Source organism: Corvus kubaryi, unplaced genomic scaffold, assembly GCF_017639235.1.
Source record: "Corvus kubaryi isolate FWS band 111438036 unplaced genomic scaffold, C.kubaryi_AGA036_p1.0 37249, whole genome shotgun sequence".
Lineage (NCBI taxonomy): Eukaryota > Metazoa > Chordata > Aves > Passeriformes > Corvidae > Corvus > Corvus kubaryi.
The window spans coordinates 2643852-2670184 of NW_024581072.1; the positions used below are offsets into that span (position 1 = coordinate 2643852).

Here is a 26333-nt window from a genome sequence, read left to right on the forward strand (position 1 = left end):
GAGCATTCACAAGTCTTTTTGTTCCTGCAGTTTAGAATCATAGAATCAATAGAATCACCAAGGTCAGAAGAAACCTCTAAGATCATCAAATCCAACTGCCAACCCACCACTACCACTGTAATTCCTAAACCCCCAAACTACATCACCCAGCACCAGATTTAGACACCTGTTGAACATCTCCAGGGATAGTGACTCCACCACCTTCCTGTGCACATAATATTGGAGGACAGCACTGTCACCTATCTTCTGTGACACTTGGAAAATCAGTGACCAGCTTTGCTACAAAGGGAAAAAGCCCTGGAACATCATATTCGTACTCAGAGTTTCCTGCATACATCTCAGGTGTTTTTGGGGATGTTGATCCCAAGCCCAATTGTCCATACATACATCAGTTTGAAAATTGAGGCCTAAGGGGCAACCAGAAACTGACCTTCAAAGTTCAGGTGGTCCTCTGTGCCTGAACACAGTCAGTGGCTGCGTACAGTGGTAGCATGGTATTTGCACCTGCAGAAGAGCAAGACACTACTATGACAAGCTGCTGAGTGGTGGAAAGATACAGTCACCCTTTAAGGACAGAGCAATCATATTCTCATTGATATCACAATCACTTTAAAAAATGTGGCCAAAGTCACTGGGTCCCCTGGACAATACTGAAAAGTGTATCCAGGAGCAAAACAACTTTCTGTGGGGTTAACACTGAGCTGGAGGAGAAGTTCATAATGAATATTACATTCCCTCAGTATTAAGAATGCGAAGCTTCTAATTTCTGTAAGTTCTCTTTGCATTGTTGGAGGAGTGTGAAGAAGGTATAAATATAATGCGCAACCAATATAAAGCTACAATATGCTGTCAGGGTGATGTGAAATGGTATCTTAGCAGTATAAATGGTTGCCTTAAGAGTTCATTATTGTACTTACAGTAGCATACAGCCGAAGGATTATAAAACATCCTGAGATGCAATTCTTTTTTGGCTGAAGGTGATTTAGCATTCAGAAACAGACTCAGTGGAAATCCAGGTAGCACAGCCCTAGTCCCACAACAGACCTTATTTCTGTTCTCTGCATTTCCAAGCAGGAAATCCTCACTGAATGGCTCAAACGCATTCCTAGTTCCATGGTTTCTTAGTTCAGATTAATACAGCAAGAAGCTTCCTTCCAATTGCAAAAAGAAGGGATGAGGTCTACCCACTGAAGTGCAGCTTTGCTGGGGAGATGGACATGAAAGAGAAAATATGTTCAAATTAAAGGTACCCTTTTAGATATTGTTTCAAAATTCTGCCTGCTGGCTCTTTTCTCTACTCTCATTTTGATACGCCCTATGGTAGTATCAGGCCCACAAGACACTGACAGCTCTACATTTCATATTCAGTGCTCTTAAATTATTTGGCCTAAAGTTCAGCTCAAGAGTCATGCCATGGTGGACATGGTTTTACCTTTCTCGCAGATACATGGTGAGGACAGCCTGCAAAGAGCTTTGAGATCCAGAGTAGGAAAACAAAAACACTGCTACTTGCAGAGTGTTTTCTTTATAACCACTTGTACATGTTTGGATATTGGATTGCTGCAGCCTTATTCCCCATTACAGCTGATGACAGTTCCCCCATTTAGACAGATCAGTAGGGGCTTTACCTCATATTCCTTGTGGGGGCAGGCCCCAGAGAAGAGTTGAGAAAGGGAAACCCTTTGAATCTTTGGGACAGCACATCATAAATCTCTTCTGCAGCACACAGTTCTCCCTGCTGGGCAGTAGCCACTTGCCTGCTGATCCCCAGGGAACAAGGACACTCCTTTTTTCAAGCAAAACAGAGTGTCAATTGGAGCCTCTTATGACAGGAAGCAGGATTTTAAATTTCTTTTATATTTTTTTTTATGCACTCTTTTCCTCTTCCTGTTTTTAGAGAGTAGGAAGAAGTGATTGAAAGTGAAGCCTGGAAACAGCTGGCTTCTCTTTTGGGCCACAGAATTATCCAAACTGTTTGCAAACTCAGGTCTGTAAAGCTAACAAATGGAGAGTCACTAAGTCCACCGTATACTTTAGGTTTCATTTGACGCCCACATGCTGAAACTACATCACTTGCATCTGCTGATACAGAGAGATCCTTGCTGGAGTGAAGTATCACCCTTGCACTGCTTGTCTGAACATGCTGATTTTCACTTCTGGAAGAATTTTCTTCAGCTTTGGGCAAAATGACATCTATGACTCCCTCCCCCACTTGCTTAAGCATGAGTGAAGTCACTTGCAAGTTCCATTCTCATGTTTCTGTAACAAAGGTGTTATCTTTGTAAGAGACAGAGTTAGCAGAGCAAGGCACGTGGAAGAGAACGCAAACACTATGGCTATGTGTTTCCATAACCTCCAGCACTGCAGCTTGCAGTCAACATAATCTTTGCCTTAGGGGAAAATAAATCCAGGAGCAGCAAAAGCATGCTTCACGCTAAAAAGAATTGGTGGGGGGTGTATGGGGCTGTCTCACTCTGTTAGCTGCTCTTTATACCTGTGCATGATAAACCACCGTGAACATTAAAATTAAGTACATTTAAGAGTTATAATATATGTGGGAGGCTTCCACTATAATGCTAGATTGGTTAGGCTGGCTAACTGTTTTCAAACATCTTAACTTCCAAAGCAACTTCCTCAGCATGGTTTATTTTAGCTGTCTTACTTACACATCTGCAGTATGACAGTTCTCAAAGCCTATCAAAACCTGTGCTGTTATGATCTGGGATTTACAGTGTGTGCAGAAGAATGTTGCAGAAATGCATCCCTCAGCTTCATTGACTTTAAGATGTACCAATAATCCTAACGTTGCCACTTGTAAGGGACAAAACTCTCCAGCAAAACCTGTAGCCTGGAAGACAAAGCATAGCAGATGGATTTCAACAGTCACATGATCAGAGAAAAAAGGCAACACAAATAAAGTGAGCTTTAGAGCAGCCTAGCCCCTATGCACTCCTTATTTAAGCTTTGTGACAGCTTTGGTAATAGTTTTTGTAAATGGAAGCACCAACATGGAAAAGCTGTCCCTGGTGCACTTTCAGCAGTTAAGGACTTTCTCAATCGGTTCTTCTTAGGTTTCATTTGTTAAAATAACAGTGTCTATCCATCAGCAATTACCATCTCAAAAACAAATCCTCACAGGGAGAAGGAAATGTGCCTTTCTGGATTGTATGGTTATCATTTCCAACCACGACCAGATCAGCCAGGACATCAGTACTAAAAGGACTCTTCAACTGTCTCTGAAGGAGTTCATTCTGGTGGAACTAATACTGGGACAGGGTCTCAGAAATGTTACCGGATGTCTCATACTAATATAAAGCTAGATAAAAGAAATGGGTATTTCTCCGTGTCAGGCTTTTGTCCAAACTTCACCTCTAAGTCAGAGAAGACTTTTTTATATACCCACTGCTTGTCATGCAATTGGCAGGATTTTGGGGGTTTGCCTGTGTGTCTTTTAATATATCCACTTAGCTCAAATGCATCATTTGTACTCTTCCTTCATCAAAATGATCAAGGCCTAAACTTCGCTGTGAGACTGCCTTTAGGTAAAGAAAATCAGACAGTAAGCTGGTCTCCTGACATGTAGTTGTAGAAGATGGCCCTGCTGAGATAATCTGTTTTCCTTTTCCTTTCTTTAGGGAAAAGGTAGACATATCTGCTTGAGCAGCATATACTACCTGAAAAGGCATTCTCTTAGATGCAAAGACCTGCACAGAGCTGACCTTGCAGGTCACTGGAAGCTGAGGAGGGGTGTGAGGGATGTGGGACACAGTTCCTCCCCTTCTCCATCTCCCCTCCTAGGGAGAGATCTCTGTAGAAAGGAAGACCAGCAAGCTTAGGTTCTACCCTGATCTCCCTCCACCTCACCCTGCCCCCAGCCTGCTCACATACCAGCAACCAAGGAAGGACCAAGACATCCAGTTGTGACAAACAGAGAGAAGGTCCTACAAAACCATTCGGTCAGGTGATAAGGTGCATGGTATTGAGGAGATAAGAGACAAAGACACATGTGGCTTTATACAGAATTGCCTGAAACCTCCCCAGGCAAAATTAATTTAACCCTAAATTGTGACACAAAAAAAAAGTAAAATTCCTAGAATGTTTAACAAAAAAAAAATACTTTTGACTTCTATTATTTTTACCTAATATAATTTACAAAAGCCTAAGCAAAACAGTAGAAAATGAGTTGTTACATGTATTTATTGAAATTAAATATTTGGCTTTGTGTTCATTAAATATTTTGACAGCCTACCTATTTTAAATTTTTGGTGAAAATACTTAGCTGTGCTATCACTGAGCACTGATTATCCTTGGAACCTTCTAAATTATTTTTATCCTCAAAATTATTTACAAGAGGTGAATCCAGAAATGGCTGTTATTAGACACTGTCAGATTTTCCAGCATATTGAGAGGTACGATTTCAGACAAGCACCTCAGTTCATCAGGGGTCTAAGGAAAGACAGTAGTTCACAGGAAAGGTCTATAAGCTGTAGTCATAGACAGCAGGCTGAATGATATTTACAAGATTGGAGTGACTGCAATATGCAGAAAATCCACGGTTTTCTTGGTGAGCATTGACAGAACAGCTGAGTGAACACGCACTCGTTCTTGTTTCACCCAACAGTTGCACCCATTGCAGCTGAGACGTGCCAAGTTCACAATTATTGGTATGCAGTCCCCACTGTTGCATTTTCACTCAGTATCTGGTGGGAACAGGGCAGAGGACATGCTTCTGTCGCTGAAAGTTCTGTGGGCAGATTAAGCTTTGCACGTGTTATTACCCAGGTGAGAACATGTCCACAGGAAAAGGAAAGCTCATTTCAATGACATCATTCAGCTGTGCAGCTCCATCGCATGCTTGGTGTGGGTGTTGCCCATGTTGGGCTTTTTGTGTTGCAAAGGGAAATAAAAGTGATGCTGCCCCTGAAAAGCCACCAAACAGAGATTCACTGTGACCGGCATGGGCTTCTGATTTCCATGAGTTTTCAATTAATGATAAAGCTGTATTTGTTATTTTAACTCAGTTCTTCGAGTCCTATCTTGGCCATCTGTTGCATGAACAAATGTAGCAATCATTCAGGTTGAGGGAAAATGTGACTGCTAGAGCTGTTTTCTCTTCCAACAGGTCTTATTCAGATAACAAAACTGGTCTGGTTTAAAGGCATCGCTCTGACCTTTATGAATGAGAAACTTACATTTAGGAAGTGCAGTCATGACACAAAGAGCCTAGATAACAGGATGACAGGTCCCATGGTTTAGCAGGGCGATCCAAGAAAAATTTTAAAATCAGTCTAGAAACCAATTCCTTAGTCCACTTAATTGACATAGGGTTTGTATGGAGAAGTCAAATTTTCTATCAGAGTGGCTCATAGATGAAAAAATCCAGTAAACCTTTGCAGACTATTTTTTCTCTAGCCCATCAGTTTTTTCCAACTGTATCAGTTGTTTCAGTTAAGAGACAGTAACTCTCCCTTCAAGTGCTGACCCACTTCTACCCCTAAATCATCACACTTACAACACAGTCCTACCAATTTGTGCATCTGGTGCTCAGAAGTATTTTCTGACATGATCTACAGCCTTTTCTTCTGACATGAACTGGCATTAATATTATTATTTTATCACCTTACATTTAAAAGTTGCATTGAAGGAACTTTAGGATTATAAAGTCAAAAACCAGTAAGTATTTCTACAACCATAACCTGGCTGTGCAACTTCCTAGAGAGTGGCCTTCATGGTACAGAAATCACACTTTTTTCCCTTGTGACTTCCTCATCCAGCACAACTCTTGACTTTTAGGCTTCTTAGGTTGGATCCAGTACTCATATTTAGAGAAACAGCTCAAGAATTTGCTGATGCTTTCCTGACAAAGAATACCAGAGCTTAATCTTAATGCAAGAGTCATAGGATCTCTTCAGAAATCTGATCCTGATTGCTGGTGAGAGGAAATTAAACCTCACTTGTAAGGGAGTTTGAGTATCAAAAATTTGCTTAGCTTGTGGATATTGCTTAAAGCACTAGGAAAGTTTTCCATACCTTGAAGTATGGAAACTTCAAATATATTTCATTAAATATTGACTCTTCAGATAAAGGGTTAAGCAGTATTGAGTTGGACCACATAATGGAAAGTACGGAACACTGTGTAAAAGGCAATTGAATGGATTATGTTCTCTACACTGTGCCCAGAAATTAAAAAATTGGATGTGGCATGCCTTTGCTTTTAATTCCCACCCTACTTCTTTCTTAAAAAATATTCATCTAAGTTTTAGTGTGGACTTTAGTCAGTCAAATTTCAAGCAATGTGGTGTTTTCCTCAAGGCTCAAAGACGTCTGAGGCTATGGATACAGTATTTTATCCTTTGGCACAGAAGGGGTGATTTCACTGGTTATAAATTCATTGACATTTAAGGTATTAAAAATATTTCTGCCACTGACTAGCTACAGAAGTAAGAATCCAAAATGGCATCTTGAGTGCAGATCTAGATGCTCACATCACTGGAATTTCAGCTATGCCTGTCAATAATCCCACAAAATGGGCAGGATTTGATATGAATTAATACATACAGGTGTGTCAGGTAATTTAGAAGTGACTAGTTTGGCTTAAGCAGAGTTCTTGTTGTTGTTGTTTCAAAACAACACCAAATATATGTAAAAAGAGAAAGTTTTTTTTTTCACCTCCAGGGCTGGGGTTTGTGGGCAGGGAGGCTGTGCCAGTTGTGCCTTTGACCCTCTGCAATTTCCCCTGCCCTTGGTAGGGTCTCAGCTAGCATCCAGGGATGGCTCTGCTGGGGCAGGGAATGGGAAGCCAGTCCCTTCTATCTGCTCCCTGGCTGCCAAAACAAATAAGGTAATGCCCCCAGTATGAGTGGCTGATTCCTACTGGACTTCAATTACTGAGTGAAAGGCACAGAAAAAAAGCTGGATCCCTAGGGCATGGACAGCTAACTAAGAGGGTATTCTCTTAATGTGAGCATTTATGTACCTTCAAAGTAGGTCTAAATAGTTATTTTCCACCCTGAACAAGCTGGGTGGCACAAAAAAGTAAAGAAAAAGAAAGTTCTCTCTCTGTAAATTAAGTTGTGTCTAACTAGGCAATCATAAAGAGAAGTATCATCAAATGTTTCATTTTTGTTCTGAAAATGACTATATGAATGGTTTTCACACCTCTCTTCTATTTCCCAAGCTCAAACAAACAAAAAAATCTCACTTTGACAGCTTTCTGCCTGTTAAATCAAGGTGGATGCTACCATGAAGAGAGCCTGGGTCAGTGCCTGAGAGTTCCAGCACCCTTCGTGAGGCTGTTTCTCGTAAGGATTAAGCTGGGCTTTGCTGGTTTTTTTCCTTTTGGCTATGGTAAACAGCCAGGCAGACTGTTTTGCACAGTCCAGGAGAAAAAGGAGATATGAAAAGTACAATTAACAGATCTGGAACAGAGCCCTAGCAGCAGCATTAGCAGTTTTTCCCAAAGAGTCTGCAGTTTGAAATCCTTGGTCATCCCTCCTACAATTAAAAAAAAAAAAAAATCAGAAAGAAGGGTGGTAAAGGGGAAGGAAGATGTGTGGCTTATGTTAGACTCAAGCCTGATCAGCTTAGTTTCTGCAAAGAGAGAAGATCAGGGCCCAGACACATGGCACTAGTTGAAGTCTATGCAGGAAGAGTCTGGATCATAGAAAAGTAGCCAAAATGTGTATTTTTCTCTTCAAAATACACATCCATCCAGGAAAAAGTATTCTTCATCTTAGCTATATATCAGGCAAATGTTTTCCATGATTCACTTAGTCTGATGTTTTCTGTTCAGGTTTCTTCAAGTGGTGCTGCTAAGCACTCTAAGGGCTTCCTCAGCAGAGCTGGCAGACAGGAGCAGGATCCCACGCTGTTGAAAGGACATATTTCAAGGGCAACTGAAAAATTAGTGAGGTCTTTGGCAAATCCCCTCAGCTGGCCCAGGGGCCTGTGTAAAATTCATCCTCCATGATATCAAGGGAAGACTTTGGTTCTAGATTCTAGACTCAGAAGCATTCCTCACCTGGCACTTGGGACCCAACATTTTTGTGCCTGGTCCCTGCTTTTCAATTTTGTCCTCCAGCTGGTCCAACCAGAAGAGTACTCATGGGGTGCACACACAGTGCAAAGCAGCTCGGATGGAGGCGATAGGAAAAGCTGCTCACTGTGCAGGGGAGATGCTCTTGGCTCTTCAAAACGCAGTTTTAAAAACTGTCTGGCTCAGGAGTCTCTTGGAAAGTGGTATGATCCAGGTAGCTCCTGTTCCTGCTGAGACATTGCTGCGAGGCACAAACTGGCCCCAGCATGTGTCCTGCAGTGTGCTGTACAGGAAGGGTGTGAGCTTGTTTTAGGTGAAAGGAGTTCCACAAGGAAATGCTGGCACTTCCAAGAAATCAATCGGGACATGTGTTGCCTGTGTAGTGAATGCCAGGGCTGGAAGAACAGCAACCCATCTGACCGAGCCAAAGTGAAGAGACTCTCTCCTCTTTGTCAGCAGGGGCTAAGTCAACCCTGCTGAAACTTGAAATACTTTTGTATGATTTGCATGCATCTGTGATGCTTGAACTGTGACCATATACTGCTGTCACTATCCATTAGGAAGATACCTAGCAGAACTGCAAAACAGAAATAATCTGGACCTATAATATACCGCAAAGATAAAGAAGACAATAAAATTGAATACAGTATCTTACAAGTTTTTTTCACAAATCATTTCATAAAAGCTGTAATCCAGATGATTCAAAATAACAGCATTGGCGACATGCAGCCTTGGTCTGACAGCTGATTTGTTTTTCAAATCAGGGAACTAAAAATACCTCTTCTCTCTGTTTTCCTGTTCTCCAATATAATAAAATAGTGGTACCTTTTCCACTCAGTAGCTATTTTACACATATGGCAGGTGAGGTGTACAGGGCATGTACCTCATGAACATAATTTTCTATGCTTTTTGAAGCAGTCCATTATATTAAAAAAGTGAAATGTTCTCACTGGTACTAATAGACTAGCTCAAAACACCACCCAGGTATTACACTTTTTTTTACTTTCCTGCTTTTTTCTTTTGGTTTTTGTCCTTCTTTGCAAAGTTTTCTTTGTTTGTCTGGCCTATGCTTTTTTCCTCGCAACACCAAGTCAGTCCTGCATTCCTGTGACTTTTCAGAAGCTTGTGGCTGTTATAAGGCATCATGTGAAGGTGTTTAAATTACGCCTAAAGCAGACATACACAAATTTAAGCATGATCAGATATTTGTGGCCTGCCTGGAGTACCTCTTTTCCTGATGAGTAGCGCTATAGTGAGTAGTCCCACTAACATAAATGAGATGACTCAATCATTGTGCGTTACAGTTAAGAGGTTGGACACAGGTGGAACACCAGAAAGTGTACGGAAATTCTTCTCTGCTGAGTGTGTGCCATGAGCAGCCAGTGCATGTGTCCACAGGTCCCTCTGTGGAAACACATCCTGCCTGGCTTCAGCCTCTGCTGGGAATGAGAAAAAAAGTCTCCCACTACCTTGCAGTGCCTACCAGCTAATATCTGCATTTTCAAATGGGATTTTGGAAAGGCAAGTGGGAGAAGCGGCAGCATAAAGCTGGATAGAGAAGAAGGGTCCCTAAGAAATCACTCTCCTCCAGACACTGATTTGCTGGGTGGCAGCGATGTGTTACAGCTGGGAGCTTCCTTCTGGGAGGAATTTAGCTTGAAGGCTCAAAGCCTGTTCAACATTAAAACCATGCTGATAGAGGGCAGGCTCCAGCTCCTCCTCTAAGCACAGCTGTTGCTGCCAGCCAGTACATTGACTTTTTTCTGCTCTAACTAGAGAACAGAGATTAAATGCTCCATCCCTGTATTTTCTGTGTCCTCACTTTGTTTTGGGAAAAGAGACAAACAGAACAGGTGCCTGGTGATGGTTTGTTTTGGATATGGATAGCAAGCAGAGGGACACTGATAAGGTCTAAAGTACGCACAAGCATTTTTTAGGCCCACAGAGGACAGTTTAACACCGAGCTTGCTGGTAAGACTTTCTCTGTTTCTATATAACAGATAAATTTGGTGTTACACTGCACCTGTGGCAATGGAGGCAATAATCTAGCCCACTAGTCTTGGTCGTTCCAATACAGAGCAGGACGGATGTTTGGAGTTAGCAAATCCCAGGCAAGGGCCATTCCTCTTTAAAGAGCATGTTTCTGTGGGAAGAAGGTGCCCTGGGAAAGGGAAGCTGTGCAGCCACACCAGCACCCCACTGTCAGTCTGAAGGCAGCTCTGTAGTGTGTTGCTCAGGATCCCACAGCACAGCTGCTGATAGAGCCGTGCCGGCGTCCCACTGCCCATCCAGCAGCACGCTCCAAAGGAAAAGGGGCCCTTGTCAGCTCAGCGAGAGGAAGAGGCAGCCCCAGGCTCCTCTTCCACCTCCTCCTCCCCTGCCGAGTGCCGGTGTGAGATGCCTGGCTAGTCTCTCTGCTGGCGTGAGATTGTGCAAGCTGTGCATCTCTTCCTCACGGTGGGAGCTCAACACCGACTTGTGCGTCAGCAAAGCCGCTTCCCCGCCCTGCATCTATCTGTCGCTACACCCGCTGGTGTGCTGCACCCGTGTGGCCTCCATGACCACCCACCCATGCTCGGACAAGCAAGGGAGAGGATGAGGGGGGACGTTCGAAGTGTGTAAGGGCACACTTTGAGATTGTGCAGCTGAGCACAGCCCCTCGGTTCCGGTGACGCTGCACTGACTTACACCAGCTGAAAACCTGCTCTCTGCTTTTGCCACAGTTAACTCAGGACAGGGATGGAGTGGTCTAATGGTAATTATTGTTAAGGAGGAAGCTGAAATTAATATCTGTTCTCGCATGAGTATAAATGCCAAAGCCTGAATACATATATTTCAGAGGCTAAGAGAAATTACACACCGAACTGATGGCATTTCATTAGCATTTACATTATCTTTGGGCCCAAAGGGCTCAGTGGAAACAGAGTCTAAGGAACCTTACCCAGGCTTTATATGGGCTTTTTAAATCAGGGCTTGGAAAACTCCAAGGATAAGAGAAGGCTTAGCCTCCCTGGGAATCCTTTTGCCCTGCCTGGTTATCCCTGTGGGAAAGAAGCACGTCTTTATCTCCAGCCTGAACCTCTCTAGCTTCAGCTTATGCCCATTGTCACTCCACTTTCCACTGCCAGGACATCGTTGTGTGCCCCAAACCTCCTCTACTCCAGGGGAAACCAGCCCCTTCTCCAGTCCCACCCAGCCAGAGGGCTCCTGGAGCCCTCTGTTTTGTCATTATCTCACCTTTCTGGGGCCCAAAACAGAACTTAATGCTTGGATGAAGTCTGAGGGGCCCTGAGCTAAGGGGACCATCCCTGTCTCCTATACAATCCATCTGCCCTGTAGGACTTACACACTGAAAAAAAAAAAGAGAGACAAGCTGAATCACAGCAAAAATAATGATATGGAGTACATGGCTTGCCTAAACTTAGCTTACTTAGCTGAGACCAGAAGACCATGTAGCTCACTATCCTGCCCCTGAGATTAGCCAAGAGAAGAGTGTGAGGACATGGGAGGTACACAGAGAGCTATTTTTGGGAATGATTTCCCAGATTCCAAGAATTTGACTCTCATGCATGATGAGTTTAGATTTAATAGCTCCTGAATCACTTTTTATCCATAAGTTTATCAGATTGGTTTTGAAATCCATGCAAATCTTTACCATCTACAACATGCTGTGATTAGGAGTTCCAGTTCAACATTTCATACAAAATGTTGTACGAAAAAGTATTCCTTTTTGTGTTTGAAAATAACGGGGCTTGTGTTTGAAACTACCACTTTCTGTTTTACTGCTGTTCCTTACTTCAATAATTCCCTAATAATTCTCTCTCTGTTCCAATTATATGGTGTGCATGGGACTCCACCACATCCACCAGACTGCATGCCTTCAACCATCTGTCTTGTTCTCTGTACTTTACCCAGAGCAGATGCAGGAACAAGAACTGAACATGGTTTGGGGGTTTCTAATGTGGCTGTAAACCATGTGTTGGAAGAGAGGTGTTTTCTATTTTCTTCTTCTTTTCTTTCCTGAAAGTTCTTATCATGGAGTTTGCTGTTTGGGTGGAGCACCAGCCCTGGTGTGTGTAGAGCTATCTATTTAAAACTCAGGATCTCATCCTGAGTGGGGAAAATGCATTGAAACTCATGTACCAGTAAAAACCTTGAAATCCATGTACTGATAAAGGTCAGGAAGAGTTTTTCATCTGCAATCTTCCAATCCCTTTACCTCCACTCCAGTGTCCTTCTTCCTAAGCTAAGCTCACCTGGCTTCCAGGAATACTCCTTTGGGGTATTTCAGTTCTGCTCTCATGTCCTTTCAGTTGTGCCTAACACACTCCAAGTTTTGCCTGTCTTTGTCAACAACAGAGTGATAGTTCATCAAGGACTATGCCCCATTTTTTTTTTTTTTTTGAACGAGAGTTTTACAGCATCTTCGTATTCCTTTCTTTCTGCAACCTTACTGATTGTTTTAGGCCTCACATTTACCCCAAATACCCAAACTTCATTTTTTGGAGTAACTTAACTCAGCATGTCCATTCCAAAGAAAGCTGAGAGGCACTGAAGAGCTGTGGAGAGAGAGAGCACATGAAGAACAGAAAGAGGGAGTGAGACATCCCCTCTGTGTACACAGTCACCTATAGCCTTCATTATGGTGGTGACATGCCTCCATGGACACTGCTTCACAGACAGTAAAATGGCTCCAGCATGAGCTGAGTCCACACATTGGCATTACTGTTATGCTGGGAGTCACCTGCTGCCACCCCAGGGCCGAATCTGGCCCTCTGGGTACTACTGGGAGTTTAGTGCTGGTGGGGTCAAATCAGTGCTGTCTTGAATCATTGTCCATGAAAAGGGAACAAAACCTGTTTTTCACTGTTTCATCTGTCCCAGAGAGCAGCAACATTTCTGAAAGCTGACATATAGTTAGCTCAGCAAAGTATAAAGGCCCCACTCTGGCTTATATTTTTTTTCCTAGCAATGACTTTTTCTGTGGCTGGCACAATGCTGTAATAATGGTGTCTCACTGTTCTCTCTGTGAACAATAGATATGACCTTTTACCATAAATTGATGTTGCCAGCCTTCCTCAAAAAGGTTGTGGCCTGTGGTGTGTTGTGGGTGAAGCCACTTGGTGGGGCAGCCTGTCTGTACAGGCTGGCAAAAAGGCCAGAGCAGGTCTCCTGTGTCCTGCACCCAATCTCAGGCTGGGACCACCTGATTTCACCAGCAACACAGCCTGAAAGCACAAGAAGAAAAAAAACATCTTGTGTCCTGAGTAATGACACCAGGTAAAACAGCTCTGTACATCGGTGGAACAACATGTTCAAGATCTGGCATCTTTATGATTCTGCCACAGACTTCATGTGCTTTCCTGAAAAAATGGATCCATTGTGTCATGCTTGAGTTTCCACCTCTGTTCAATAGGGAGTCATTATAAGGACCTCCTAAAAGCTGAGAATTATTTCAGTTAAATCAAGGGAATGGTGCTGCTGACAATCTTCAAGAACTGGTAACATTTCACAGAATCATAAAATCTTGGAATGTTAAGGGACTGGAATGGACCTTAAATATCATTTAGTCCCAACCCTCGCTGCCATGGGCAGGGACACCTCTCACTAGACCAGGTTGCTCAAGGCCTTATCCAACCTGGCTTTGAACAGTGCCGAGTTGGGGTATCCACAACCTCCCTGGGCAACCTGTTCCAGTGTCTCATCACCTTCGCAGGAAAGAATTTCTTCCCAGTATCTAACCTGCATTTCTCCTCTTTTGATTTGTACCCATTACTCCTTGCCCTGTCACTACAGTTCCTGATGAGGAGTCCCTCTCCAGGTTTCCTGTAGGACCCTTCTGATACTGGAAGGCTGCTATGAGGTCTTCACACAGCCTTCTCTTCTCCAGGATGAACAGACCTAACTTCCTCAGTCTGTCCTCGTAGGTAAGGGGCTACAGTCCTCTTATCAACTTCCTGACCTGTCAGTGGACTTGCTCCAACAGTTCCATGTCCTTATGCTGGGACCCCAGAGCTGGATGCAGTGTTCCAGGGGCGGCCTCACCAGAGCAGAGCAGAAGGGCAGAATCCCCTCCCGTGCCCTGCTGCCTACGCTGCTTTGGATGCAGCCTAGGATCCCATTGCCTTTCTGGGCTGTGAGTGCACCTGGCTGGGTTTGCTGGGTTTTTCATCCACCACCACCCCCAAGTCCTTCTCCTCAGGGCTGCTGTCAATCACTTGTCCACCCAGTCTGTAGGTGTGTCTAGGACTGACCTGGCCTAGGTGCAGGACCTTGCACCTCACTTTCACAGAACCACAGAATCACAGAATGGACCAGATTGGAAACGACCACAGTAACCTGGTCCAACCTGCCTGTTAAGCAGAGTCTCCCTGGAACACTTGGCACAGGATCTCACCCAGATGGTTCTTAAATATCTCCAGTAAGGGAAACTCCACCACCTCTCTGGACAACCTGTTCCAGTGCATGGTCATGCACACAGTAAAGAAGTTCTTCCTCATGTTTCAGTGGAACATCCCGTGCATCAGTTTCTGTCATTGTCTCTTGTCCTATTGCTGGGCACCACCGAGAAGAGCCTGGATCCATCCTCTGACACCCTTCCTTCAGATACTCATAGATGTTGATGAGGTCCCCTCTCAGTTGTCCCATCTCTAGAATGAACAGGCCAAGCTCCCTCAGCCTTTCCTCACAAATGAGGCACTCCTCTCACCCCATCATCTTCATTGCTTCCACTGGCCCTGCTCCAGGAGCTCCATGTCTCTCTTGTACTGAGGAGCCCAGGACTGGACACAGCACTCCAGATGTGCCTCACTAGGGCTGAGTAGAGGGTCAGGATCACCCCCCTCAACCTGCTGACAATGCTCTTCCTACTGCACCCCAGGATACCACTGACCTTCTTGGCCACAGGGCACACTTCTGGCTTATGGACAGCTTGTTGTCCACCAGGATTCCCAGGTCATTCTGTGCAGAGCTACTATTTCTTGGAGGTGAACACTGTCATTTCCTTGCTGATTACCAGAAGGCATCTATGGATGTTAGAGTAAATAGTAATTAATTGACCATATAAAACCACAGATGACTGAAGAAGCTGACTCATATCCCACCTTTTTGTTTAAACTTGCTGTAAATTCTTCACATTTTTGATTGGTAAGAACAAAGATAAACTGCTTTAAATGTAACCACAACCTGTAAACATTACATGCAATGTCTGAAGCATGGGTTGGATTTTCTTTTGGGTGAGTGGGTACAGCTTCAGCTGAGAGGTTGGATCAGCAGTTTCCAGGCCATGAGCATTTCCTCCCTGAAAAAGAAAAAAACTCGAGGGTTTTTGCAGAATGAGGAAGAGCAAAACAGCTGTCTTACACACAAAGGTGTGTACTGACAAACTGGAAGAAATGGAGACGCAAGGGGGAATTTTGCTGGAAGAATATTTAGGCTCTCAGAGAACATAGGAGAAATGAGGCAAAAGAGGTTTTTTATTGTCATCTCCAGCCCAAAATGCAGATAATTAAAGGTTTTGAAAATATCCTCCTAAACAGGGAGGATATTTATTGACAATAAACACATGGGAGTGAGAAAGCTCCTCCCTCTTGAGCAAATTTTGCATTTGTACAGAGCTACACTGGAACCACAGGAGACCGAACACTACTCTCCAGACATTTCAGACACCAAAAGCTGCTGAAAGTTGATACTTCTATCTTTTGTCAGACTGCTCATTGCATCCACCCCATCCAGATCCTCAGGCAACTTAGGCTGCAGAGTGTGAGGTCAGCCTGGGTGCTAGGGCACTCTCTGCTCCAAGGGAAGTCACAGCACAGTTTCTTTCTCTTCATCACATTACAGCCTGCCAAAGCCATTAGCTTACCTGAGAAACTACAGTAAGTTCAGAAAAGTGACTTTCCAAAACTAGGCCTGCCTTCTCCAGTTGTTCACAGAGAACAGCACTTGCATTTGATTGCTTTGCTGATCCTTAACTATTTTGATTTTTTATTACAACTCTTTCTAGTTAATTATTCCCTCCAAACTAGTCCAGCTTATCCTCTCGCTCTCAGCACTTTACTCAGCATAGCTCTCTCATTACTTACTCATTTTTGCCAGAACACTGGGATCTGTATCAATGTGACTTATTTTCTTGAGGTGTCCCTGACCATCAGACACTTCATCAGATTCTTTAATATCTTTTGCATCCTGTTGCTGTACACAAGTCATGCACCTGCTGGACCATCTGCCGTTGCAGACTGCAATTCAACCCACGCACACAAGAGATTTCTTTATCCATTACTTTGCACTTTGTTAAATGGTAACTGTCTGTACAGTGAGGCTCTAGTAAGGTTTTTCAGAAGATGCTTGAAAAACACAGGCTAGACCTAATTTTTTTCCTGCCATTAACTTGAGAGAACTCCAGTTGTGCCTCCAGAAGTTGAAAGGAGCACATGGGGAAGCCTGCAAGGCAGTGTGGCATGCTGAGTGCTGCTCATCCTGCAGCCAGGGAAAGAGAGCACAGTGGCACTAGACAGCCTAGAGTTTCAGGACTCTTGCACAGAGTGCAGAAGTGCTTTTATTCCTTTCCTGCCAATTTTCTTTTGTTCCCTGCCTTCGTCTCGTATTCTGGTTTTTGTTCATATTTCTGGAATGGCACAAAAAAGCTGTGCTGTAACTACCTGATATTTGCATGAATTTTTTGGGTTGCCATTCATTTTTTTCTCTCCTTCTCTTTGTCCCTCACAAGTCAGCCTACTGAAAAGTTGTTTTGGCAGTTTCTCAGGCAATTCAGATAAATACCCAGCTTTCCATCAAGCTCCCAAACCCTTGAATTTGCAATACGCAAGATTTTCTTTTCCAATTTCCTCGCAGTACAGGCTGAGAGTAGAACGACTCCAATTTGTTTTGTTGCTTGCCATGATCCTGCAACACTGAGAACTAAACAGCTGAGTTTGGTGTTTGAAAGTCAATTGCCTTTAAGTTCTTTACCCTGTATTCAGTCTCTGTGATGTGACAATAATTTCATTTTTACATACATGTTACTTTGCTGCCTGATAACAGTGTATTGACAGTACTGACAGTGGGAGAATAGCAGTATATTGACAATATTGAAAGAGAAGTCTTCTGTTATTTTTTGTAGCTTGAGGGAAGAAAACTGCAGGTATTGTTTTGGTAAATCTTAATCTTCTGCATTGGAAGTGTGCATTCCCCAGGGATAATTTTCTTGTATGACTTACTTGCTCAGTCTCTCAAAGTCCTTTGGAGTTGGTTGTTTTGGTCAGTGTCCCTGGGCAAGTGATCCCTTGTGAAGAAACCTGACCAAAATGTCTTCTCTTAGTTTTCTTTGTGCAATATATTGCTATCACTAGTGCTCAGTGGGAACACTGGCACAACCCAGAATATTTCATGGCAATAGCTTCCACTGACAGATTTTTATCAAATCATCAGGATTTGGTCAATTGTATTCTCTTTGCTATAGAGTCTTTTTCTCTGGAGATACCACACAATTAAAGTGTCAAATTTAATGAATGCTAATAGAAGGCTGACTACCATTTACCTGCAGAATGAAATCTTACAGAAGACAGGAGAGTTAATACCCCTTTAAAGAGAATAGAGGTCAGTATGGAGTGGAAACAGTGGCTGTTGTCTATCCTATTACTAGGTTCAGACCTTGGTTTGATTATAAATGTTACCTTCCCATCTCCAGATATAAACTTGGAGAATTTGGTTACTAGTCCCATAGCTGAGGTGGTGACTCCAGATTACCAAATTCTCTGTGGCAGCTGTGGTGGATAGTTCAGGAGCAAACTACAGAATTAAATGTGTTTGCATAATAAGCCCACATAGAACTGCACATAGCAATCAAATTAACAAATACCACTTTCATAGGCTCCCCTATTACAAACATATTTGCAGTCTTTCTGTGGGTTAATCATGAACAGGCAAAGGTCTGAGCTTGTGGAATAGCACATTCATTGTCAATTGTAACTCATGAGTAAACTTGCAGGAGGAATTGCTGTTAAAATACTTTCTTTCTCTGCTTGGTGAGGTGCTCCCACAATCTTCAGTGCTTTACTAGCAAGCTGTATAGAACCAGTACATTTAGGGTAATAGGATTCCTGTCTTGGCTGGGTTTTGAATGTTTTATGAGTCAATTAAAACCACTTGAAAGAATTTAGTGACAGAGGCACCACACATTTTATTCCCTGACAACTATGTTCTGCATTGTTTTCATAGGGGTAGAATTAATGAAGGTTTTAAAAAACTTTGCCCCAAAAGGAAGTACCCAGATTCCAGTTATTTGTGTTTTTAAGTGCTGAAACTTGGCAGTACAGTGTGTAGAAATTTTTCAGTGATCCAAAATAACCCTAAATATATATGTAGTTAGGTCTTCAAGCATGTTAAAGTATTGTGTTTACTGGGATTTGTGTGGCCCCACAGCACCTTCTGAGTTTTATTTTGTTTGTGTGTGTGTGTGTGTATGACCTGAGGATCTGGAAAGAGTTCTGTCTAAAGAATATTTTGGTAAAGTTTTATCCACAGAGGAAATCACACCAGTGTGATTACATCAGAACACTTAAACTGCTGAGGATCTCCTGCCTGACTCCATATTCAGACTTCCTTTAGAAAGGGAAGAATTAGTCAGCAAACAGAAAACTATTTGTTATCTATATATTTTAAACTAGGGATCAGCTGGAAGTAGCCATGATGTGTTAGGGACAAATTTTCAGGCATGAAAATCACTATTTCCATGGACTTCAAAGGAGCCATACAAATTTTGAAACCCCAGGGGTCTGACCTCTGGATTTTTCTTCAACTTTCACATTATATTCACTACCTTCCTTACCACATCTTTTGCCAAACAAAGTTATATTTAGCCTTTTGTCTGATATTTTATGGTGAATTCAGTTTTCCCACCACCACTATTCAACTCATATTACTGTCATTCATGATTTTGCAAAGCCATTAAAAAAAAAACCAAATCAAAACTTTTTAAAATCTAGTTTTAACTCCCCCTTGGCCAACTTTTATTAGGTGTATAGCTTGGTAATTTCTGATGCCCCAAAATTAGGAACTAGGAGACAGTGACAATGAGAGTCCAGTCACCTTAACTGTGACAGAAGGGTAAGGCAACAGGACTTCACACTATGTCTCTGCATTTGTGGAAGAACTGGAAACTAATTAGTCTGGGAAGAAGTAACAAGTTCCTATATGAACTCTAAACCAGCACTCACAGATCACTAAAGTATTTTTAAAATATAATGAAGGCTCATAGTGACCTGAAACGTTAGACACTTGTTTAATTGAATGCAAAGTTGAAGAATACTGAACTGGTCATATTGGCTCAAACTAAAGTCCCATCCAGCTTAATATCCATTTTCTGACACTGGCCAGGAGCAGGCTCCTAAAGGAGATTACAAGAACTAGGCATGTAGAGAGCAATTTTCTGGATTTGTGCCTCCAGCTCCTGTATTTCAGCCAGGTACTATGTTCTTAGGATAGCTACTGAGCCCCCAGATGTATTTGGGGTGCATTCCTCCCTCTGCCCACTCCTCTCCCCCTCATCTTCCCTGCCTGCTATGGTTGGCAGGGTTCAAAACAGACAAATACACATTTTTTAGTCTGGCCTGTCTGCAGGTAAACCCCACCCTCACCCTACCCAACAGTGCACTGTGTTAAACACAATTTCAAAACATTATTTTTTGAGGCTTGAAATAACTGGATTTCCCTGAGCTTTAATTTACCACTTGACTAGTTTCCTATTTAAACTTTCACTTCAATCCTTATTTCACAGCATGAAATGATACCCCTGCACACTATATTTCTCTTTTTGAGGCAAGCCTACCAAAATTATCTTTTGCTTGCATGTGATGGGAAATGCATGCAACTTTCTGAAACAATTCAGTGAAAACAACATATTGCTCATAGAAAATTCTCGGTAAAGGTTGCAGCCGAGAAACTTTGATAGGAGGAATGGCATATCAGACACACTTTACCCAAAGTTCTACTTATTTAGAAAGGAAAAGGCATGACAACTTTCTGAAAGAACAATTTTTCCCAAACCCCATTTGTGAAAGGTACCTAAGTGTGTGTCTGGCTTTAAGCAAAGGAATTGTTATAGAAATACTCCTGTGCTTGATATAATGCCTGCTAAACCATGGATTTAACCAGGCACACTGCAATTAATCACACAAATTTTTGCAGCCTGAGCTAAACAGTCAAGACTTGCTAGCTATCGATATATATTTCTTACATAGATAAGACACAGCAGGGAATCTTACCACTGGTTCAGGCTTTGATTAGACACATCTTAATTTTCTCGCTGGATGAAAAACCTTAAAACAAAGCTGCAGTGACTGTACATCCTCCCTAACACTCTATTTTTTCTTTGGATTTAAATAAGAAGGGTTATGGGGAAAACAAAGCCCACACAGAGAGCTCTCTCCCCACAAGCAATATATTTGTGTTTACAGCTGCTCATCTAACTGACTTTCATGAGGAGCAAAAGCTCCAGTTGAATCAGGGAAGTTCTGTAGTAGCTCTGAACATGTGTGTGTGAGTAGGTATGTACATAGGGGAAGTTTCATCCTTCATTTTGTATATGAATGATGGAAAGGATCCAAACAATTTCTGCATTTGACTGCAGGACTTCTAGCTAAGCTCTCAGTGAAATCCATACAAAAACGTGTATCTGCATGTGTGGTCTGTGGTGCTAGACTTGTTGGTATTTTAAAAAAGAGAATATCCTCAGTCAGTCTAGTTAGAGTTGCCCCACCACGTACTGGGACAGAGGCAAAGAAAGAAAGCATGGTAGTGGTCTGAGAGCTTATGTGAAAGAAAGGGTGGTTTCAATTCCAGCTCCTGGTCTCCAAAGTATTTCACCGGTCCAGAATTTCTGGCAAAGCTGCCTAAGAGCCTGACTGTCTCCTGAGAGATGAGAGGTGTGCACTTGCATATTTTCAGGGACATGAAGAAACTGAGCTCAGGTTTCTTATTTTTGGGGAGAGGACATTTTTCACCACTGGTCTGTAAGCACAGGCAGGAGGGAGGCAGTCCTGTTACAATCCTTTTCAAACAGTATCTTCTCTTTCTCTGGTGTTTTTGTTTCACTTTGGGGCTGTGAAGGCACCTCCTTGCCGCATGGAGTTGAAAGCCTCTAAAGCTTCAGTGAGAAATCTTGTTTTATTGTTAACACTTTGTTTGTTTCTTGCTTAGCAGACATGGCAGCTGTGATTCTCACCATCAGACACTGAACGCTCCTTAGGTGATGAACGTGAAGCCTGTGTGTCTGACTCAGGATATTGTGTTGATGATCAGATTATGATGAGTTTGGAGCTCCAAGGCTGAGAGCTGCTTGGTCTAAATACCCTTTAAGACCTGTTCTCCATCTGTAAGGAAAGAAGCTAGCAGCTTTGCCACACAGCCACAGGGGTGTTTTGAAGATGAGGTATCTTGGAGATTGCATACCACTGAGATAATCTCATGGAGAAGGCTGTAAACACCTTGGATGGCAGTGTGGGCAGAACATGCTCCAGAGTGCTTGTGCTGGACTGATTGATTCCAAAAGGAAGTTTTCTTCACAGAGCCTGTGGAGCACAGGCAGCACAAAGTGGAGCCCTTGGAGACCCCTCAGACTAGCCAGCTGATTTCATCAAGGACACTGGGATAATAACACACCTTGGTAAATTGCACCCTGCCAGGAGCATAAATTTTGCTCCCGCAATATGGCAGGGATGCAGGCTGGTGCCAGTGCTCACTCAGTCAGCTTACTGCAGTACAGGCCAGTGGTTGCAGCAGACAGGGCTTGCAGGGAATGACAGAAGCCAGAACTCTACTGTCCACATCGTGCTAAGACCACACAAGGCATAACTGTGTGACATGATGGCCCAGAGACAGAAACAGCATTACCAAACCCACTTGGCAGAGCACAGTTTGAGATTGCTGATCATGAGAGTGCAGGCTTGGAAGGGGCGGGGACCAACATCCATTCTGAGATGTGTCTCCACAGAGATAAGGGTGCTGATTGTGATGGGGTACAAACTAACCATGGATTTATGCACAGAGTGTGCCAGTCTAATTTGGAAGACCTGTTGGTCCCTCATGAGTGCACCAGGACAATGGGGATTATCATGCTTGGCCACTAAACTCCTGTCCACAGAGACAAAAATGAGTCTGGGTTCAAAACAGCTATGCATTTAATGTGAAATTGTTAAACCACATTAAATTTCTGTTTCAGCATTTTTAATCAAAGTTGCTTTTAATGTGATTAGACTTCTTTACCTTATCAAGTGAATTGATCTGAACCTAATTTCATATTTTTTTAGTCTTGAATTAGAATATCCACACAGAAATTGAATGAAATTTTAATACACATTTAAAAAATTAGTTTGGATTCACTTCCATGAGAGCAAAATGTCTGGACTGAACATGAGTCAGTGTAGTCACATCAATGAAGTGAGAGAGCTGTCAATCTTCAGAGCAGTCCTCACTGCCATTGCTGGAGTAGTTTGGATTCAAACAGGGGCAGCCAAATTATTCCTGTTAATAGATTTTAACATTCCATGCCTTTTTGCTTAGTTATTTTCAGAGGCTATATCCTGGGTTATAACTAATGATGTTTTTCACGTGTGTAGTAGTCTGTAGAGACATTCAGCCCACACCAAACAGCATCAATGTCTTGCACATTAATGGTCTTGCATTGTGTGTGTGTGTGTGTGTGTGTATATGCGTATATATTTATATATATTTTTATATGTTTATAGTTGTGACTGGGTGATGTAAAAGTTCTGAAAAATTAGATGTTAAAGTACCCATTTATCTTGTTGTGAAAGTTTCCTGAAGTTTCACAAATTGATTCTTTTAAAATTGTTGGCAAATTGGAGGCCAGGTCTTGTTTTATAGCAACATATATACAGATACATGTACAAACAACTCCGAAATGTGCCGTTTCCTGAAAAGAGACGTTAATGGGACGTCATCACCTGTCACAATTGCGGCTGTTGCCAAAGATGTTGCCTTGACCTTTAAACCACTGTTAGGATACTTCTGTGTAATCAAGATTTGCATCTTCAAAATGTCAGTAGAACAAAAGGTACTGTTGTCCTCACTCAGCTGAGTTGATGTCAAAGATCTGGTGCTTAGCTGCTGACAAAATTTCAAGTCAAACTTAAGATAAGACTGTGTCTCATTCACAGTTATATTTCTAATACATAGTTCCCATTCATTCTGCTTAGGATGATGTTTCTTACTCTTTTCTTGCTACCGGTGGAGGGCAACAGGCAGTTTTGAAGTTTATGCAGATTGTCTTCCACTTGCCTTCATGGGTTTTAAGGAGCACAAAATGAATAAAAAGAAAATGGCAGTCCCCAGTTTAAGGGGAGAAAGAGAGCAGGGTGAAACCATGAACTTAACTATTAATTCAAGAACTGATTTTGTTAAATGAGTACATTTTCTGTACAGAAAAAAAATAGTCTTAAACCATTTTTTGCTCTCTTGGTAAGGCAGTGCAATTTCAAAGTATTTGTAATTAGGCCCCTTTTAAAGTGTATTTGTAAAAATGAACTTAGAAGCAAAAGAAAACCAGGTTGTTGAAATTATATTCAACTGTTTGTTACTCTGGAGCACTATTTTAGTTTATTTATTTTATTTATTTTTTATTATTTATTTATTATTTATTTTTGTTGACTCATCTGTCTCTTCTAGCTTGCATTACATGTTGCAGAGATGGCAAAGTGAAAAGGTAGAGTTAGCAGCACTCTGCGTTCACTTCACATGATGTAATTAAGTTCATAAAGTACAGAGGTCCAGAAGAGCCAGACTACCAACGATGAGCCTGGGCATAGGCAGAGCTTAGTTTTTGAACTGAAGAAGCTGACATGGAAATAGCAAAGAGATGAATGAGTAAAAGCTACATACACAGTCTCTACCTGTGTATTGGTGACAAGTAGGCAGCACTCCTTTTTACCTGTCCTATGATGAACTGATGTACATGAAAGTTTGACTGCTGTTCTGCGAGTAACTGTGCAATTTTTATAAGATTGTGCAACATGCCTGAGCTACTTCACTCAGTGTTCCCACTCCACTGAAATTATGTAAATGGTCCCATCTCTCTAGTTAAAGAAGTCCAAAGTGGCCCTTTGCTGCCAGAACATAAAAAGTATGTCAAGATCAGTAGATTGGACTGTGCTGTATCAGCTCAGAAGGTTGTTGTACACTGGGCATTTTCTGACCGAACTCTGACAAGCCAGCTCTTTACCACAGTTCTGCAAATGTGGGGGTAAAATGGCTGGGTTAACATGGTGTTAAATCAGCTGCTACCTACTCTGCTGAAGTATCTCACAGATGGCAACAGCAGAGGAGAGGCAGACTTACGTGCCGTAAGCAATACCACCTTCTTTGGCATTGGTGTATATGGAAGTAAATCACACCCTTCAGCTGTGGATCTATGACACATTGTATAAAATGAATTATAATCTTTCTTCTCGGAATAATAGGCTTATTTCCGGAACAGATTTCTGGTATGTTTTTCTGAGAAATTTCCCACTTCTAACAGACAAGGTGCAGGAATTCATCTGGAGTTTCATTTTTAGGCTGTCATTTTGAATGTGTTCTTAGGCTGCTGGGGTCTTTCCACAGTATCTCACCCTCAAAAGCAGGGTCTTTTGTGGGGGTGCACCCTGTGTCTTGCTCATGATGCCTCAGTGCTGATAACTCCCTGGAATGATGGTTTAATACTGAACACAGCCTGAAGATAAAGCTTGAGTAGTTAGATTGTGCAGAGTACAGAAGACCAGGTTATATAGAGACTATTTAAAAGTACAATTTGTTAGCCAACAGAATCCCTTACGCTTTGCTGAAGTAGGCTCCCTCCTTGCTAAGTAGTGACCCCTTAAGGAAAAACCGAGCTACTGCCGCCAGCACTATCTCCCCATCTCCAGCTGTTCTTCCGTGAGGCTTACTTTTTCTCCCCGCCCTGCCTGGGGCTTATCCCCTCAACTTCGGTTCAGCACATTTGAGAAAGGATGCCGTAACGCTGTCTGTCAAGAAACGCAAAATGTGGCTCAAATGCATCTGTAACTTTTTGTGTCAAGAATTGTATCCGTGTCTTCTCCCCTTCCTCCCCTTCCCATCTTGATTTGATTTTTCACTAAAGTTGTATCACCAGGCCACTTAGGAAGTATAATTTTTTTGCCTTGATGTTTTGCAGTACATGTTGTTCGCTGTTCTTCTTTTACCATACAGAGAAGACTTAGACCAACAATGGGCTTTTTTTCTGTTTGTTTCAAAGTCCAAGTGCTGAAAAAACAAAATGCTGGCTTGCCACTGCTTCTTCAAGAGCTTCTTGCTCCAGGAGAGTATGTTGAAAAAACTGAGCCCAAAAATTTCAGCCAAGAAGATGAGGAACTCAATATATGTTGCTTTTTCACTGTTTTGTCTTTTTTAGGCCTGATTTGGGAAGATTTTTTTAATGTCTTCAGTCCAAGAATGCTGAAAAACAATTTTAAAGCTTCTTTTGTGCATGATGGTCATTTTTTGATGTCTAAAGGACATGCAAAAGTCCCCCCAAGAGAAGGAGAAATCACTAAGAACTGTGAAGTAGCAAGCCTAGTTTTAGATTCTGATTCCATCTGCTTTTCCACATTTCATGACTTTTCCAGGAAAAAACCTTGCATCGTGAGACTTCAAGTAGTCTGTATAGATCTTTTCTGTAACTTCTGAGTATTGTGTTTTCCACTCAATGGCGTAAGTGAGAGTCCTACAGTTATTTCTACCATCAGGGACTATGGCTCAGGTTAGCTGAGCAATTATATACAGATTCCTGAAGGTTTCCAGCTGATGGTGGAGTTCAGTTTGGTGCATTTGCACTGCTACCCGTTACTTCACAGCTGTCTTGGGTACAGCTGTATTGGGGGCAGTTTCGTCTGCGGACTGCAGTTGGTTGTGAGAACTGGTGGTTCTGGGACCAGCCCCTTGAGGAGATACCAAAGTAGAAACGGACCCACAGTGAGGACAGTGTGGGACAGGACCCCCTTGCAAGTCACCAGGTGCGGGAGGGCACGCTAGTCTTGCAAACCCTCCGTCCCCTGAACATCCCCCGCCGCCGCGGGGGAGGCGGCACTGCCGGTAACCTCGCAGGTTAGGCGGAAGCCTCAGCTTAAGCAGGTGCCTAAGTGGCAGCATGTCAGCACCCTGATGAATACCGCACCCGCCTCTGGCTTTCTCCGACCCTGCGCCGGGCCGCCCGCAGGCTGCCCGCCCGCAGAGCCACCCGCGCCCGCAGCGCGCCCCGGGCAGCGCCGGCCGGCGGGGCGGCTCC

The 26333-nt window shown here is 42.7% G+C and overlaps 1 protein-coding gene across 2 annotated transcripts in view; it reads left to right on the forward strand.

The window, feature by feature from the left end:
* NRG1 (neuregulin 1) overlaps positions 1-26333 on the forward strand; it is a 335927-nt gene that overhangs the window by 129262 nt on the left and 180332 nt on the right. The gene's annotated exons all lie outside the window — the stretch shown is intronic.